We start from the raw sequence: 16228 nt of genomic DNA on the forward strand, positions 1-16228 counted from the left end.
GACATCCACTTCAAACTGGCCAAAAACAAGCTGAAAACACCCGTCAAGTGAAATCCTCCACATTTCTTGTCTTTTTTTTTTAATGTCATATGCATATCAGCTACAAAATCAACAACAGATGCATGGAAAACGACAACAAGCTTCAGGTTTCTCACGTCAATATGTGTGTAGAAATATGCCTTTTCATGAAACCCTGTCGATTTCACTGTGTCAACTATCACAACGAGTTTGTATTGACATTTACTCAACAAGTGGCATAACACCCATGTCTCACTCCCTTCAGCGCTGTGCAGCACATGCATGACATTCATGCAGCACAATAGCACCAACTTTAACTTAACATGCTCGAGTCAAATGCTGGAGTTGACTGGGAAAAAGAAAAATTGTTTACAAAATCTATTTTGCCAACAATCTGCTAAATCTGCACTTAAACAAGCAAGCTAAAACAAGCACACAAAAACCCCCAATATGACTATTTCTGTGAGGTTAATATCTGTTTTTCTTTTAACCCAATGCCCGTTCAAGGTGAAATTCCTGGTATTTTGAAGCATTTCCTTAAATCACAGATAAGCAGCTCAGGTACATTACAGGAACATAAACTGATGGGAAACTTGACATCACTCTGTGGGATTGCGTTCAGCTTGTGTCTTTATGCAAATCTGCTTTCAAGACCGTTACTGTATCAGCGTCAGGTCATTTAGTTTAATGCGCTTGTTTGGACCTTTTCAGTGTCACAGAGCTGCAAATCAAATGAATTAGAAACTACCGGCAATGACAATAAAATCGTCCTTTATTCAAATTTTCCATCATGTCACCTGGCAAATTCCTAGATTGTTCAATTTAGAATAATGATGCTTTCTTCACAAATGAGATCATTGCCCTTCGGGGGCTTTGCTGCGCATACGCAATATACATCCAGCACGTAAACAACAGTTTATAGCAGCAGGTCAACAAAGGCCTCATGAGGAAATCCATACATGGACATTACATAACTAAATGAATCACTCCTTATGTTACCGACGCGATGGAAAAACAGCTTTCCTGCCGATGCTCGAAACAACAAAAAAAAAACATTCAGGAGCAGTACGTGCGTCGTCTGTTAGACCTCAAACACAATCTGGCAGGTTGATCTGCCGCCGCTTTCACCGTCATTCAGGTTCCTCAAACTGGAGCTCACTGGAGAGAAATGTGGATTTCTCTGAAATCCACGTTTTAGACGATTTTGTGAGAAAGAAACAATAGTTTTCTTACCTGCATGCAAGTTTGAAGTCCCCAAGCTGGTTAGTCCATTCGGCACACTGATCAGCTTGAGGAGGATTGGCTTTAGGTGGATAATTTTAACTCGGTGAGAGTGTGTGTGTGTCTCAGTAGCTCCCTCTCTCTAGTGCATACACAAACAAGCCCGTCTTAGCGTTAGTCATACAACATGATCAGTTTAGCAGCACTGCCGCACGCCGGTAAAATATCCTTTACACAAAACGTGTGAGAGAATTGTGACTGCAATGATCTATGAGCACAATTCAATTCATACATAAATACAACAAAACTAAGTTGTCGTCACATGTGCTTAAGTGACAGATCTTGAAAGACAACATCTTCATGAAATGATGCTATAAAGCTTGCACTTTCTATGATTTATGAACTCTTCTGTAACACGAATCAAAAGTTCACAGAGCCGGGTCACACGGTGGTTGAATTAAATCCAGCCACTTGAGTATCTGGTGTCTTTATTTTAATTGAAGATTAGGCCGAGATAAGAGGCCCGATCCAGCCCAGACAAATCAAACCAACGCCTGCCAGATTACAATACACCCGGCGTGTCACGGGATTCACAGAGAAGGAAGTTTCCGTCCGGAAGAGACCCACATACCTGATTGGGAGACTGACAGACCTACTAAAGGTGGCATTAAATCACACAAAAACAATGTTTATAACTGAGCTGCTCCGACCAAACGATGACATCAATAGACATAAGGCCCTGTATTGTGGCTCGACAAGCTAGAGAGCCTCACTTTGCTTTTATTTTCAATATTGTCTTACAGATTCACTGTCAACTGAAGTTTGCAAGAGTTTACCGACAGTGACCTCGATGTTTGAAGTCGTAATGATATGTCCTCATAAGTCTCTTTGCAAGGAGACGTCAACACTAGAGTGAAAGAACAAGAACAAGAACACACACACATGGTCTTTTTGTGCTTTCAGGGATTTTACATTCACTTCTATTCATTTCCAGGAAACTAACTATAAAACCAACCTTGATGTCTTTCCTAACAGAAGTAAAACCAATATTCATCTAGAAATGTTTGATTTCAACACACTCATGTGTTTTCATGCCTTATGAGGCCTGTTACACTCTGAACTCAGCTTTAACTTGTATTATCTCAAACTTAAAGTGGACCTATGTAAACCCATGCCTCGGTAGGTTGATATGGTTGCTTTAACATCTAATTTTCACTGAACGCAGGCTGCAGAAGATGTTAAGATTATTTATCACCTTTCTGTTGTTTCTTTCTGTTGGCGTGATGCTTGACATGTTAAAATCCCAGCTATCTAAAGGCGCAATTACAGCAATTTACATAGGTAATAAAACCAGTAAGTCATAAAAGCACACATAACAAAATCCCACACGCTTGACAAAATTACGGAAAAACAAGTCACTTGTGGTTGAATACAGATGGAACGGAAGAGAAACCCACATTCTGATATTTATCATTGATAAATTAAGGTTTTTGTACCACCTTTCTGTCACAAATTACAGAAAGATGGTACAAGACAAAGTGTACTCGCATGCTCTGCAAAGAAAAAAAAAACCACCGGATCATATTGTCCAGCCGCAGCGAGAGCTCGCGGTCTGCTGCTACTCTGTGCACATACACATGTAGGTGGAGAGTGGTAGTGGTAGTAAGAACAAAAGCGGGAGAGTAAAGAGAGTCTAGAAAACAAAAGGTGAGAATAAACTAAAACGGGCCATGTGTCTGCATCGAATTCTGTTCTATTTTCTGACGCCGCATGTGGGCGTTGAAGCAGCTCAGCGTGCTTCCTCTCCTGCGAAGGATTTCGACGCTGGTGTAAAATAAACTGCAGCTTTCACAAACAGAAAATAATCTGCATTCAGTTCGTGTCGCCGGCAAGCTGCAATGACGTCAAACGCAAAGTGAAAATGCGGAATTATGAACAGCAAAAAGAGTTTAGTACAGTTTACGTAACATTAGAAGTCAATGCTAATGTTTATTTCACTGTGGATGCTGGTCGCGTTTCCTGCTTGAGAATTATCTTTCGTATTGCTTTAAGTAAGACCAAGGAGATCCTCCTCATATAATCAGGAGTTTAGAGCGATAGTGACCATTAGGACAAAATGTTTCTCAAACATCGTGATTCACAATAAAGTTCTGACCGCAAAGAAACATCAGTAACCGTTAACGTGTTAAAAGCATTACGAGGATGTTTTCGCCAAATCGAAGGCGGTCACACTAATATGTTACTTTAGAAGTAAGCCTCTATTTACAATGTTTCTCATAAAATGCAGAATTTTTGTGGTTTTGTTTCAGAAACGTTTTGCGTTTATCCTGCAACGTTTTGAAAATGGCGGCAGTTTTCACGGAAACGCTGAAAAAGCTGCGGCTTTCAAGTAGTGAGTGGTGTTTGTTGTTTTTGTAATGAAACTACACACACATTTTCAAAAAGTAGTGTCTTCCACTGTTTCTACAGATACGGAGTCGGAGCGTTTTCCAAAAGTTCCCCTTTAAAAAAAAAAAAAAAAACTTGCATTGTTACCGGCTGTCATAAAAACAGACGCCCAAAACGCAACAAAAGTTTTTTTTGTTTTCACATGAAAACGTGTAAAAAAGGGCGCTTCCAGCCCATCGCAGGGTGAACACACACACACACACACACACACACACACACACACACACACACACACACACACACACACACACACACACACACACACACACACACACACACACACACACACACACACACACACACACACACACACACACACACACACACACACACACACACACACACACACACACACACACACACACACACCTCTAACCTTTTTGAACTGTGGAATTAAACGTCTCCCCGATGGCGTGAGAGTGAATATAGAGTAATATAGAGTAAATATCTATACAACTATGTGACCCCCAGGAGTGTAATTCATAATGTGAATAAACAAAAACGATTGAGTATCTGTGAGCAGAATGCCTTGTGCATTGTAATTTATCTGCGTCACATCATCGCATCTACTGTGTGAATTGATTTAAAAACACAAAGTTGTACGTCTTGAACTTAAGCACATTTCATAAGACCGTTTCAGGCTGACCTGCTGACGCTGAGGTGAGCTAAATCCAGGTCTTTTCCCTGCTCTGACCCCAGTTATTTTGGTTATGGCAGCACAGAGACAGACAGCCAAGCAGGCAGCTGCTTAAATGTTATTATTGTCACCTGCAGATTAGATCATCACACCGAAGCTCACTATGGTTTGTTCCACTTATAGAAATGCATGCTAAAAATGAAAGCGCGTAGTGTAAAAAGCTCCTCCTTACTGGCTATTTGTGGGTTCATTTGGGAGCTATCTTATGAATGCAAAAGACAGAGCACAGGAGGAGATGATTTGACAAGCTGACAAGGGGAAACAGATTATACTATTGACCCATTGATACTTGACAGACTAATTTCCCCGATTTAGAGACACTGAAATTATTCAGGGTAAGAACATAAGGTACTATGCCGTGGTGCAGACGTACATCAGCAGTGTTTCAGAAAAGTTGTGTTTTCAGTGGCTCCATGTAAACGGACACCCTCATGGCTGTATAGTAAGAAACGTGCTTTGAGTTTATTTGATCCAAATTTGATGAACCTAAACCTTCAGATTCTTGTTGCATCTACAAATATACAAAGTATCTATTTTTTAAAAAGTGTAGAAAAAATACTTTTTTTAGTGAGTTGTAGTTCTTTTTGATTTATTTGCATCTTCTTCTATAGATAAAAATAAATGTGGTTCCAGACACATTCATGAAGATGACGTTGCAGTTGGTTGCTCACCATTTCATTTCATTTCTTGCACAAAACCTTTAAAGATTTAATACTAATAAATTATTATTGTACTCAATTATTTCTCAGAATTTATGTTCCAGTAATAAAGTGAAATCACTTCAAATTGAAGGCTTGAATACACTTGTGGCAATTCCAGTGCTTTGTTCTTGAGTTAAACAGCTATGCCATGTGTGGAAGGTAATACGCTTATATCTGAGTAGACTATGTGTAAACACTTGTGAAAGCAAACTTTTCCCAGGCATAGAATTATGGCTAAAAGTTTATGAAAATGTATTCATGTCATTAGTTTTCATTGGAAAACATGTATTTTTTTTCTCCTCTCTATTGAACCTGAATGATCTTGCATTTCCTCGATTCAAACATGATTCTCCCGAACCACAACAAGCCCACTCGACATCAACAAAGCTGGCTTTACATGCTGCAAACCTTTTAAGTCGGGGTCCAGAAAGCTTCTTTGGAGTGATAATGCCCTTAACTGAGAAAGACAAAGTTGTGCCATTTTCTTTTTATAACCGTCTCAAAGGGATTGGATCAGGTGGGATGGCTCCAACTTAATGCCGACGTTACTGACGGAGAGACGTCTTCCATGCAGCTGCAACTTTGTCATTTCATATCAAAAAGCAGCGACTTGCACATTACTGGTGAAATGAGTGACGTATGAGTAACATGTCCTTGTTCTCAAGGCTGTAGATAACTAATGAAGAGGTCGAGGTTTGTAATGCAGTAAGAAAAGACACTAAGGTATTCAAATCAGGGACGTACTATAAGTTCAGTATGAGGTGTCACTTACATATACTGTATAAATACATAGGTTTCTATACTGAGGCGCCACCATGAAGTATTTCACAGCAGACAGTAGGTGTGTTAAGTGCCTGCCTCATTCGTGCTATTTTTAAACGCCGGCACCCCTTTTCTCTCCGTTATAGTGCTGTTGAATGATAGATGTCAGGAAATTATTTTATTCCCAAATGTATTCATGCCAGAATGAAACAAAGCTCTTCATGTGGTAAAAGCATTTCAGGGAGCGAGAGACTGACAGTCACATAATAGGTCTCACAACGAGATAAGCCCATATTAAAAGGCAACCACACAGGAATCAAAGTATGAATACATTTGAATATTTCGGGTCCAAACTGTGGGTTTGAGAACTTCATCGTCTGAAAACGGTAGAGTGACAGCTCAGGAGCCGCACCGCCAGCCTCATGTAGCCTCTGTGAGTTCGGCTTGCAGACGAGCGAGTGACGCCGTTTGTGTCTGAACAAGAAGCTTTTGGAATAAAAGTGTTCAGGCTTGTTCCGTGGAAAAACTTTCTTCAAAAACAAAGCGCTTTGGTTGCTTTTGAAAAGGATGACACGTCTGTGGCAACACTTTCTGTTATTTTTACAACCAAACAGATAAGGTTGGGTTTTTATTTTTTGCAGTGTTACAGAAAAGTTGTGTTTTCCCTCCCATTTCTACAGACAAGGCATTTTCATCAAGTTGTATTTTATGCTGTTTCCACAGAAACAAACAGGATAAAATGCAACTTGATGAAAATGCCTTGTGTCTGTAGGAATGGGAGGGAAAACACAACTTTTCTATAACACTGCAAAAAATAAAAACCCAACATAGTCTGAGCGTTTTCGAAAAGTTCCACCTCGGGAGCCGTTTTTCCCAAAATTTGCAATTTATAGTGACCCCCGCACCCGGTGTTGTGTAACACCCAGAATCTAACGCAGGTTTTCTATTTTCACCTGAAAACGCTGTCCAGCAGTCATTTTCATTGAACCAGCACATTTTTGTGAAACCTTTGGGGCCCTCACAATAATCAAAGCTGTCCATTTTCGTTATAGAGCATCTTCCTCCATGAGTGAATTGGACAAGTCATTACAACTCGCACTGGAGTACTTTTTTTTTTTTTTTTTAGTACTTTTTACAACTGAAACTCTTCTTGCCACAACTACAATTATTGCTGTTTATCATATAATAACTATTCAAAACTTTCTACTATTGCCACAAATGGGACGACATAACATTACAGGCTCATTGTCGGAGCTTTGAGCGGCTATAATTACGGTGACGCATCATGAAGGAAGTGGGATTGTATTTACAAATGATGAGATGGAGCGAGACGAGCAGGTCATCGCTGACGCAGACAGATGATTATGTCCAATTGTCATTTATGAGACAACGAGTGAAGATGGAGGGAAACAAATGAATAGTAAGGTCACAGAGTGAAAAGAGATTGAACAAAATGAGAACAGAAAAGTTTTTTGTACGTCTGTTTCATCAGTACATTATGACTCATGAATAAATTATTCAAAATAAGGTGAAAGAAAAGTAGTTGAGCTTGTTCGGAGAATAAATCAAAATGCAGGTGTATCCAAACTAACCGAAGTAACCAGTGAGCTCAATGTGTTTATAATTAGGTTAATTCATAAAAAAAATAAACAAATTCAAATACATCAAAAATACATTCTCTGTGGTGTAAAATAATAAAATTGAGAATTATATATTGAATTGTGGAAAGAATGATAACGTCATAAAGTGCTGGTAAATTCAATAAGTTAATTTGAAAGAATGTAGTTATTCGAAGACCAAATTGATAAAATACTGCTCACTGTCCTGTCTAGTTCTCGAGTTGAAATGAAAAATGAGACAATTTATGGGACCTCTTGGTGTTTTTGGAGAATAATTAAGGTTTCATGATGAGACCACTACTTCACATGACTTTAATATTTATCTCAAAGAAAAGAAAACAATGATTTATTGAGTATAGTAATCCCCTTATAGCGATCTTTGAACACACACACACACACACACACACACACACACACACACACACACACACACACACACACACACACACACACACACACACACACACACACACACACACACACACACACACACACACACACACACACACACACACACACACACACACCATCCAATTGGAACTCTCGTCAGTTTACCCTGAAAACAAAAGCGTCTCTGAGGTGCATTATTATCAAGACACTTTCAGACTGTAACCTTTAGGTCATATCAATGTCGATGGTAATTTCTCTCCTACAAAAGATTTGCAAATGTGACTTTTATCGAAAATGTTTAAACTTCCTTCATATTTGTGTACGACGGCTGTCATTATTATTCCGTTTGTTCTATTGTTGGAGCTCATAACTTTGGCAGATTGGTGAGAACTTTAGCTGGACTGTTCATTGCGCTTATGATTGTTTTGTTGGGAGTATTCACGGGATAGACTTTTTCATTCAGAAACTGCTCCGTAGTTGTTTAACTCCACGGGATACATGCAAATTGCTTTTCCTTGAATGGTTGGGGGAAACTTTTTAATGCACTGCCTTTAACTTTAATTGATTTTTGTCATTATGGCTCCACGTGCACCTCTCATAAATCTCTGTCTTATTTAAATTGCAGTTTGAAAGGTAGTAAACAAAAAATGGCCTCTCTCTCTGTCTCTCTCTCTCTCCGTCTCTCCTCGCCTAAATGACTACAACTTGCACAGGTCAGATGAAGTCACGGGCACAATGTGGCAGAACTGGCGGCGCTTCAGCCTGCCTGAACCTGGACGTGGACGTCCTTCACCGCAGGCCGTCCTAATCAATCCTCTTTCTTCTTTGTGTTGGTGTAATCTCATCAGACCTTTCTGCAACCCAAGAGTTCAGGGTTCAAGGCTCAAACTCTCCCTCCATGCCAAAAGGATCACGGCAGCTTTGCTTTTCACACCCTCATGCCTCCCCGCCTGCCTCTCTGCCGGGTGGTGCCCTCTTATGGCCGGGGCTCACCATTACAAACGCATTTAGAGGGAATTCTGACATTTCAGGGACAGTTGCAGGACTCGGGGGAGCAGAGTGACCATATGGAGACCCCACAAGACTCCCCTGTCATCTCTGGTTTACAGGACTCAGATATTGAGGGAAGTTGCTCTTGAAGTTGCTCAGAGGTTCTGATAGGACTACACTTGAAATAGATTATGTCCCACTTTCACTTTGACAATATTTCTGTATATTTCCTACTTTTGATAAATGAGAATGCTAAAATAGTATTGTTCTTCGTGTTCTTGTACCGCTTAAGCTACTCAATGTTTTGCTGAATTGCTCACTAAACTGCGCCGAAGAAGCAGATGTTGAAGAGAACAATGGACCCAAGGGGACGTGTCCAACTTTATATAATGCTTATAGTGGAAAATCACATGCAGCCAAGACAATGAGGAATTGAAGCTTGGCCAACAAAAGCGAGAAGAAGAAACAAAAACACAACCTGAAGAGTTAACAGAGTTTATTCAAATATAAAAGGGATGTCAGTGGCAGCCCCGAGTTCAGATGGCTTTTGGGCGACCAGTGCAGGTTTTACTCTTGGTACCCCCCCTGTGGTAACCCCTCCAAAAAAAGATCGGCCTCTGATGTCACTGCATACATCTTAGCATGTAAATTTAATGAAAACTAATATGGTGAGAAGAAGGGAGGAAGCCAGGAGGTTGTAGGCACATACGGAATAATTGGTTGGGTGAACAGGGAGTAGAAAATGAATAAGTAATACTCTCTGTTCCCTGAATGCTTCGCATCCAATTGTCCTTGTATAAAACCCCCAAACTTCTGGCAGAACTATGCAGTCTGATGTGAAGTCACCTTCTCTTGGTAAATCAATGGTAATATGGAGAGAAAATTGTCCTTCAAGGTTTTTATTACAGAGGAGGCATAGCTAAGTAGAAGGACATTTTTTGTTTTTATTGCAGCGACATCATAAATAATTTGCACTGATCAACCATGACGTCTATGATTGTGTCGGTCCCCACTTTACTGCAGACCCCTCAAGACGATCAATGATATCTTGCACCCAAAACTTAGCTGCAGTATTGGAAAAGTTCTTTAATCTATGAAGTGGAGTCAATAAATGATCAGGTATGGACTTGTCACCCTGAACAGAAAGCCCCGCCCACAGCCCTCGCTGATTTGCATTGTATTGCTTTTGTCTTTTCCAGACGGCTTGACTCGTCCAGTAAATGCGACGACAAAAAGCAAATAGAAAAGACAAAGACAAAACAGGAGAAGCGTTGCCAAAATGGAATAAGCACAGACAAGTTAGAAAAAGAATATGTCTACCTTTGTATATTTTTTGTATTATTGATTCTCTTTATATTTCCACATTTATTACCTTTTAATTTTGACACTCCTGTGATTCCATACCTGAGAGCCTGTTGTAGATGTATATGGAGCATTAATAATACACAAACAACTGGAGAATTGAAGCGAGGTTCATCTCATACATTTTCTATCTTCAGATATCAGACTTACTGAGCCACGTAATCATAAACAGCCAAGCTGCCGTGGTAAAGATGTGTTTCTTTAATGAACCATTACTACTGAATAAACACATAAATAGCGCGGTGCCAGTCGTGCGTAAAGCTGCAGTGTCGGGGGAACACGCTGACTGACTGTCTCCAGTCGCTGGGGACGTCAGTTCTGTTCCAGCTGCTTTTATTAGGATTTACAGCGATAATGTACAAATATACTAAACTGTATCAACATGGTAAGAACCAAAGTGAGTCTCTGGGAAAGTCTCATGTAAAAAAAGAACTGCAATTGAGATGATTTACCAATGTAAAATAAAGAGATTATAGATTTTATATCCCTTATTTTATTATACATACGCGATGCAGTTTAGTATATTTCTTCGTTATGACTGTAAATCCTGATAAAAGCTGGATTTAGCGTCAACTGCCGGCGATCAACAGGCTGATTGAGATGCAAAAATATGGACGACGCACTTTGCATTGACCATTCATGGTAGGAAGTGTGTGTGTTGAGAGCGGGAAATGAACTGTCAACCTTCCAGGTGGATTGTGATCTATAAAAGGAAAGTGCGTGCAGATGTCCGTACATACGGTTTTATTGATCCAAATTTTTTGGGGCGCATGCCATTTTCAGTTTTTGGGCACGCATTCATTTCTAGTAGTAAACTTACGCAAGGTTTTATCAATGAGACCCCTGGTGAGTAGAACAGAGAGAGACGACAGCATTGGGTGACACTAAACCAGGAGTTCACAGAACAGAGACAATTATTGGTTTAAACAAACAACTGTAATCATATCATAACCACGGTGCTGTGCAAGTTATTGTGAAGTAAGCGTCTCACATCATGCTTCAGCCAATCATTTGTCTTTCCAGTTCTCACTCTCCCTCACATCGGTCTTCTTCTCCCTCTGCCTCATGTTCTCCATAGTTTGTGTGTCTCCGTCCGTCTGACCTTCTTGCTAGCGAACACGCCGTTTATCACAATGCGAAGCACATCTGACTGCAGTGTTTTGTCTCCCTGTGTTTTTCCAGGCAGCAGCAGCACCAGGCACTTACTGACCCTGTGATTAGACGGCTGGAAAATGGATTCAGTAAATACTTTTAACAGCCTGCAAAGCCGGTGATTTAGAGGGTGACAAAGCATTAGTTTAAGGGGGCCGCTTGGTCATATGGAGGCTTTCTCACATATTAGTTTTTTTGTGTTTGTTCAATCTATGTTTATCGTGTCTATGGCCGTCGATGGGAAAGCGTCTGGGTTTGGCCTCTGAAAACAACACATAGGGTCAGGCCCTATGTGTTGGTCTACGAGGAGGCTTGTGTTTTAAAAGGGCACAGATTTTATGGCACGTAAACACTTGTGAAAGATGATCTAGTAGCGAGATACACTGAGGATGACATCGGACAGACGTACAATACACTTCCTCGGCAGGTTTGCCTTTGTAGATATAGAATATGGATATAGAATATTTTCCAGATCACACATAACACTGGAAGAAGTTTATGCTCAAAGATTAATGTACACCCTGCAATGTGATTTACAACGTCTGAAAGCCTTTGTGTTGTTGGTGATTAACTTTGGCCATCAAGAGAGAAACTGCTGTTGTTGTGGCAAGAGGCCTTTCATTTCCCCCAAATTATTTCCCCATTTGTGATTTTTTTTTTGTTTTTCTTTTTCCCGTGTTCAAATTTTCTGTGAGACTCCATGGTCTCGCATTTCATCACCCAGTCATGAACGCGAACCGGCTTCCAGCCGATTGTTCTTGTATGAAAATGCCGAATGCACTCAAAGCCATTATTTGAACAGTTTAATACTCATCAGGCCAAAATAATGCACACGCAATCTACCCGCACAAGCACACGACTGAGACCCCATATCCACGACGTTTCAAAAACGATGTCCATTGTCCAAAGAAAAACATTTCAGAAACACTGAAAAATTATGCGGTTTTCATGTTGGGCCACTAGTAGGTGCTGTTGGATGTTTTTCTGATGAAAGCACACACACACACACACACACACACACACACACACACACACACACACACACACACACACACACACACACACACACACACACACACACACACACACACACACACACACACACACACACACACACACACACACACACACGAATGTTTTCAAAAATGTCATGTTTTCCATCTCTCGACAAAAGATGAATTTACCAGCACCCTCGTATGAATTGATCTTCACCGTTTATAATCTTTCCTAGTGGTAAGGATGAATGACAAATCTAAATGGCTTATAAACTATCTTTGCCTGTGCCAACAGGCTGCAGGCTATCAAGTTCTCACTGTCTGGTGGAATTGATCTCATGGGTCCAACATCTGACCACATGTGCTCCCGGAGAGCCAACCGCCTGCGCCGCTCGTCTTCGAGGTGTTGAATCTACGATTCCTCCTCCAATCAGCCAGATCGTAGCGGCGGCCGCAGACAGGAGCCTCGCAGCCAGGGTGGAGCTGACACAAGCCCCCCGCTGCAGCTCTTCCCCCCCCCCCCCCCGGGGTCAGCTTTAATGTCATTAACAGGTGGGGGGCAAAAATAGATGGAGGAAGGCACATGCACGCGCACGAACGCGCACACGCACGCTCGGCGAAGAAGATAGGGGCAAGTGTACGCGTGGGAGCACATTTTCACACAACCGTGTTATAAAGCTGAGAAACTCATCCGGCACAACCTGCTATGTTAGTGTAAACAAACAGATTCCCTTACTGAAGCTAAACTGTCACTGCATCTCACACACACACCACACACCACACACACGATATGCATATGCACGCACACATATACCACATACACGCACACACACACACACATGTTTGGGCATTTAGCTGATGCTCCATTTCACCTCCAAGCACATGCATGTGCTTTAACCCCCCCCTATCTGCTCATGGATTCAACACTTGAGCCACTTTGACCTCCACCCCCCCACCCCCTCTCACCCCCCCCCCCCCCCCTCTCCCTCACCCGCTCACTTTCCCCTCCGTCGCTCCCTCTCCTAGCCTCACCTCGCCCTCCGTCACTCCGGGCAGAGCAACACACACAAAAACCAGGTCAGCAACTCGTTCGTGTCATTGTTGTGATGTTTGTGAAGTGGCGGCGAGCGCTGCGGAGCATGCGAGCAGCCCGTGTTAACGAGTGAGAAATAAAACGGAACGTGTCTAATTGTTGGCCGTTGGACTGGTTGGGGTTTGGGGGTGGGAGGTGGGAGTGTGGGGGGGGTTGGGGGTGCTGAACTTTTTCAAATGTTGCCTGTGCTTGTGTTTCTGGAATCAAGTTTGCCGTTCGTGTGATCCAACACAGGAACTCAGCGCTGATTCCATGTGGGCTTATTTTTGGAGGCAGCAGTCGGGATTTGTTGAGAGTGAACTTGTTAAATGGTCACTGGCCACAGCTGCAGTAATGAGTTTCTTCCTTCAGCTTCAGAGCTGCTTTTCTACCCTGTCCAACTGGATTCCTTATAAGGAGAGCCGAGGTCAGTGCAGATGAGTAAGAAATGACTATTTGTGTTTGCTAACAGACACTTTCCAGCTAATTATCCGTCTCTAGAGCCGTTTTAACAGGTGATAAAGCCATTTTCTGTGAGCTAATAAAAAACCATTTCGACAAATGCCTTTTTGAAAAGTGCACGTTACTTTTAACAAAGTAATGCTGGAGATAGTACCAACTGCAGTGTCAGCAACGGCATGCACTATGTAACAAACAGTAAACGGGTATGTTACTACTGTAGTTCAACTGTCAAAAGCTGCATATTTATCCTTCATTATATAATATATAAAATTGTAGAAGTGCCTTTTCAGCAAGAGATGTTTACAGCAGACTATTTTATGAAAAACTGAAATGACATAATTTGTCTATTACTATTATTATGTCAACTCTGAAAAAATGTTTCTGTGAAAGATTTGCCGAGATGAGGGCAAGTAACATTATTGACACTCCTGCACTATTTTACCTTATCAAATGATGCACACAACAGCAAAGTGACTTCTGAGGATGTAATTGGATTAGCTGACAAAAATAAAATCTACTGCTACTACTTCTACTATCACTACAACTGCATTATTACACCTTATCATATGACGCACACACAGACTAAACGGCAGTTGATTTTCTTTTTAAGATGAGTAAATTAGCCAATAATATAAACTATACTACAATAAATCTGACTATAATGTGCAAACACTACTGCAGCTATTCAAATCAGTGTTTTTGTTATACCGTATTACATTCTATGTTGCATCCCTGCTAAAGTGCTTTTAACAAAGATATGTTTGGGCTGCATTGGATCAAAATATATAATATTGTTGCGATACTAATTCATTCTTTGTGTGAAAATAATGCACATAATTGCAAATGTTTGGTTTAGTGGATTAACAGACAAATAGAAACTATATCTCGTGTAAATGGTACGAGGAGATGCAAGGTGATGGAACTCACATGGATTCAGTTTCTTAGCTTTGGACATTTCAATACATCGACAGGGTGAGATGCTTCTTCATTACTGTATTTTAACAACTGTCTCAAACAAAACTGACATTAGTTACTCGGGCTGGTAAATACATACAGAAAAAGCTGTTTTAAGGTAATCAGCATGTATAAACCGGCATGTGATCGCTCTTTACCTGATGCAACTTGGCACCAAAGAGGAAATTCATCTGTCAGATGGAATTTTTTTTCGTTCATTTAATCTTCACTCGACTCGAAAGATTACCGAGTAACTGCAAATGTTCAAAACCTGATATTTCTACAAAGTGAGAGAAAAAGTATTGAATTTAATTTAATGCTAATGTGAAAAACCTCAAAGATATCAATGACTCATGAAACAGAAAATATTTGTTATCCATTTCATTCTATTTGATATAAGCCAGGATCTTGAATTGTCCTGTTTCAATGGTATTTTAAGGCCTTGTGAAGCATCGGTTTGAAAAATGTATTTCAGTTAAAAGTGTCTTCGATGCCTAATGTCAGAGTTAAAACTGTAATGCATCATTTAAAAAATGCAGAAGTGTGATCATTAAAAATATGTGTAATGGAACAGTTAAGATGTATATTTAAGAGATATTACAGTTAGGTAGAAAGTATCACTTTAATAAAAGTGTGATATAATACATGATGTATTAATTTTCTGCCAACAAAGTGCATTAACTGTAAAAAAAAATAGATAAAACATAAAAGTGTGAGAAGAGTCCCTCAGTCAATAACTTTACAACAGTTACTCAGTCACTGTGGACATAGCCTTAACATTTCATACTTCATGTACGATTTGCTACCATATTGTTATTGTTATATTATTGCTACCACTATTAGTAGTACTATACACGAGTACTATACACTATTTCACACTGTTATTATCTGTATTATTGTTATTATATAATGCCTACTTCTAATGGCTCTGCCACTGCACCTTACGATCTATTTATTTTTCTTGCTTTTATCTCGTGCTTATTTCTAAGTGCCCATGTTCCGTTACTGTGCTTTACTTTATGTGTTATACCCAGATATTTTTATTTTTTACTTTTATTACTATTCTATTGTATTTTATAATATTCATATGTACCAGATTGCTGCAACAAAACAATTTCCCTTCGGGGATGAATAAAGTAATTATCTATCTATCTATCTATTTATTTTGTGTTGTTTCACGTCATCATCTCAAACTTGTCATGTTGTCATGATGGGAAAGTAAAGTTCTGTGTCGTCTAGAGGGGGGGAAGTGTTTCATTTTTCCTAACACGAGGTGGGATTGTCTGTGGTGTCACCGTGTGTAAAGGCGACGGGACAGCTGCTTCGCCCGGCCCTCAGACACAAAGGTCTCTGAGATCCGCTTCACGCCCATGTGTGCCACTCCT

General features: G+C 40.4%; 1 protein-coding gene across 5 annotated transcripts in view; it reads left to right on the plus strand.

Annotated features, from left to right (window-relative positions):
* The first annotated feature begins 13362 nt into the window (after positions 1-13362).
* LOC308144888 (voltage-dependent calcium channel gamma-6 subunit-like) overlaps positions 13363-16228 on the plus strand; it is a 28427-nt gene continuing 25561 nt past the window's right edge. For 4 of the 5 annotated variants that reach the window (XM_080516149.1, XM_080516146.1, XM_080516147.1 and 1 more), the window contains exon 1: positions 13363-13432. The gene's annotated coding sequence lies outside the window, so the exon portion shown is untranslated. Of the gene's footprint in view, positions 13433-13739; positions 13855-16228 lie in introns of those variants that run through there. The other variant, XM_080516148.1, reaches the window with a different exon arrangement.

Source organism: Blennius ocellaris (genome assembly GCF_963422515.1).
Source record: "Blennius ocellaris genome assembly, chromosome: 20".
Lineage (NCBI taxonomy): Eukaryota > Metazoa > Chordata > Actinopteri > Blenniiformes > Blenniidae > Blennius > Blennius ocellaris.